We start from the raw sequence: 3,924 nt of genomic DNA on the forward strand, positions 1-3,924 counted from the left end.
TGGCCATGTTGTGCGTCTGTGCCCTCACAAGCCAAAAAACTCCAGTGCCTAGGTTTGGTTGGAGAGACAACCCTGGGCGTCAACACATTGAATCAAGAACTCTCTTCCAAACTATTCATTCCCGTAACCATCATTGCTGGCGAGAGGTCCCATCCAGTCTCTGCCTATCTGGACTCCGGCTCTGCAGCCAACTTCATCTGCCAGGACCTTGTGTATCTCCTTCAGTTGCCTACTATCCCGCTTGAAAGGCCATTGATTGTTGCCTCGGTGGATGGACTTCCATTGCCTGACCCAGTTGTGTCCGTAATCAAGCCGTTGAAACTCCAAGTGGGAGCCCTTCATGCTGAACTAATTTCCCTGTTCATCTTGTCCAAGGCCGTCAACCCCGTGCTGCTGGGTTTGCTTTGGCTCCGTCTGCATGCCCCCGTCCTGGATTGGAACTCTGGAGAGGTCCTCCAGTGGGGTCCGAAGTGTCTTGACCGCTGTCTGGGCCATATCCAGTCTCCACAGCCTGCCCCTCTTCAGTCTTTGACATGGTTGCCTTCTTGTTTCTCAATGTTCTTCGATGTCTTCAACAAAGAGGAGGCTGAGACCTTGCCACCACATCGGGCATATGACTGTCCGATCGACCTGGTTCCTGAATCATCTCCTCCTCGTGGTAGATTGTACCCTCTCTCCTTGCCAGAGACCCAGTCCATGTCGGCCTACATTAAGGAGAACCTGGAGAGGGGTTTCATTCGTAAATCTTCATCCACGGCCGGAGAGGGGTTCTTCTTTGTTAAAAAAAAAGATGGATCGCTACGACCTTGTATTGACTACCGAGGCCCAAACCAGATCACGGTGAAGAACAGGTACCCTCCTGCCTTTGATATCTGAACTGTTTGATCGCATACGGGGGCGAAACATTTTTCTAGACTGGACCTGCGCGGGGCCTATAATCTGATTCGGATTTGTCGAGGTGAAGAATGGAAGACTGCCTTTAATACTTTTGATGGGCACTACGAATACTTAGAATAATCATGTGAAGGTGTTATTGAGGACAGGAGTGGAGGAGAAGTAACAGACTGAGAGCTACGTAATGGTAAGAGCAGAGTTCACAGCAGCACAGAATCTGCACGCTCCTCTCCTGAAATATTCTGTGCTGCTGTGAACTCTTCTCTTACCATTACGTAGCTCTCAGTCTGTTACCTCTCCTCCACTCCTGTCCTCAATAACACCTTCACATGATTGGCAAGTCACCACCCCGCACAAGATCCGCAAGCTCATCTCCTGAAATACTCTGTGCTGCGGTGAACTCTACTCTTACCATTACGTGGTGACTTGCCAATCATGTGAAGGTGTTATTGAGGACAGGAGTGGAGGAGAGGTAACAGACTGAGAGCTACGTAATGGTAAGAGCAGAGTTCACAGCAGCACAGAGTATTTCAGGAGAGGAGCGTGCAGATTCTGTGCTGCTGTGAACTCTGCTCTTACCATTACGTAGCTCCCAGTCTGTTACCTCTCCTCCACTCCTGTCCTCAATAACACCTTCACATGATTGGCAAGTCACCACCCCGCACAAGATCCGCACGCTCATCTCCTGAAATACTCTGTGCTGCTGTGAACTCTGCTCTTACCATTACGTAGTGACTTGCCAATCATGTGAAGGTGTTATTGAGGACAGGAGTGGAGGAGAGGTAACAGACTGAGAGCTACGTAATGGTAAGAGCAGAGTTCACAGCAGCACAGAATATTTCAGCAGAGGAGCGTGCAGATGTTGAGGAGTGTATGACGCTGGGAGGCCGCGGCAGCCTGTGATTGGCTGCAGAGGCCGCGGCAGCCTGTGATTGGCTGCAGAGGCCACGGCAGCCTGTGATTGGCTGCAGAGGCCGCTGCAGCCTGTAATTGACTGCAGAGGCGGTCACGTGACGTGCGTGACCGCCACTACAGCCTGTGATTGGCTGCAGCGGCGACATGGATGAAACGTCATCGCTGGAGGCCGGACAGGAGGAATGTAAGTATGAACGTATTTTTTTTTATTACATTAAAATTGTATTTTCCGCGCGCTGAGCATGGTACTGTAAAGGTTGATGAAAGAGTTAGTGCAGCCCATTAACTCTTTCAGCACCCTGGACAGTACCATGCTTGGCGCACGGAAATTACAGGTTCGGTCAGAACTAGTTCGGTCCGAATCGAACTTTTTAGTGAAATTCGGCGAACTAGCCAAACCGAACTTTTCATAAGTTCGCTCATCTCTAATAAGAACCACACCAGTGAGTCGACCACTTCCAGTCCATTCTTCATCGTCTATGGTCAGTATCCTCGTATACCTCTTCCTGTTTTTACTATGTCCCAGGTTCCTGCAGCTGACTCGACCTTCAGGGACTTTCTACAGATTTGGCAACAGACCCGATCTTCTATCCTGTTGGCGGTGAACTGCATGAAAAGTAAGGCAGATACAAGAAGACGGGCGCCTCCGCAGTTCCTTCCAGGGACTAAAGTCTGGTTGTCTTCTAGGAATATCCGGCTGAAGGTGCCGTCGTGCAAATTTGCCCCTTCGAAATCCTGCTACAGATCAACCCGGTATCCTACAAGCTGCGGCTCCCTCCTACCCTCAGGATTCCTAATTCCTTCCACGTCTCCCTGCTGAAGCCCGTGGTCCTGAACCGCTACTCCAGGACTCCTAGTTCCACAGTGGTCCCTGGCGGCACATCGGGGACTTTCGAAGTAAAGGAGATTCTGGCTACCAAGAAGGTGGGAGGAAGGACATTTTATTTAGTGGATTGGAGGGGGTTCGGCCCAGAAGAGAGGTCTTGGGAGCCAGAGGAGAACATTGATGCTCCTGTCCTCGTGAGGAAGTTTCTCTCCTGCTCTGGTCCCAAGAAGAGGGGGCGTAAGAGGGGGGATACTGTAACGTCTATGGCCACGGTCCGTCATTCTGCCGTAAACCTCGACGGCCGTAGCCATGGACATCTTACCTCTGTGCAGCATCGTCCTCCTGTGAGGAGGCAGGCTCGCTCGCTTACTAAAAGTTCCCTATCCAATCCCCAGATCCCCCTGGACAATAAAAAGGGCTCCGCCCTTCCATTCCTTGCCTGAGCGTTGTTGTCTACCCATGTTTGTATTGCAAACGGTCTCCTAGTTGTATCCTGCCCCCAGTGTTCCCGTATCCTGTTGCTGTTGTTGTCTCCTGTACCTGGGACTTTCGTTGGAGTCATGTGTATTATCTGCCACGTCTGTTGTCATCTGCCACACATGCTGTCACCTGCCACGTCTGCTGTCACCGGCCACGTCTACTGTCATCTGCCACGCCTGCTGTCATATACCATGTCTGGCATCATCCGCCACGTCTGGCATCATCCGCCACGTCAAGTACCATCCATGCCAAAGCCTCTGCTACTGTTTGGACTCTAACAGGTACTCTTGTGCTAGGACTTTGCATTGACTTTGATATAGACTGTTGTTTGGCCAGCTGCCACTCCGCTACAGTGTACCAGGTGTATACAAGACATATAAAACATACAAAAATGTAAAACTATATATTTAAGATCTCAGAAAAAGTACAAAATGTATACAAAGCATTAGTAATTCATAATAAAATCATTTCTTACATTAAGACCATTGGGGACTATAGTATTTAACATGAGAATCCAGTATCCCTCACGATTTAGTAGTGTTTCCCTATGATCACCACCTCGCACTGGTTTATTAACCCTCTCAATTCCTGAAAACTGAAAGCTGCTGGTGTTCCCTTGATGCATAGGAATAAAATGTCTAGCTGCATTAGAAGGATATCTGACTTCAGGATTAGGGGCTCCATTAAGATGTTCTCTAATTCTGACATAAGGGGGCGACTTGTGCACCCAACGTAGGATAAATCGCAGAGTGTGCCGTTTATTTGGTATACTACATGTCGTGTGTTGCAATTGATAAATTGTTTTATCT

This window comes from Rhinoderma darwinii, chromosome 2 (assembly GCF_050947455.1).
Source record: "Rhinoderma darwinii isolate aRhiDar2 chromosome 2, aRhiDar2.hap1, whole genome shotgun sequence".
Lineage (NCBI taxonomy): Eukaryota > Metazoa > Chordata > Amphibia > Anura > Rhinodermatidae > Rhinoderma > Rhinoderma darwinii.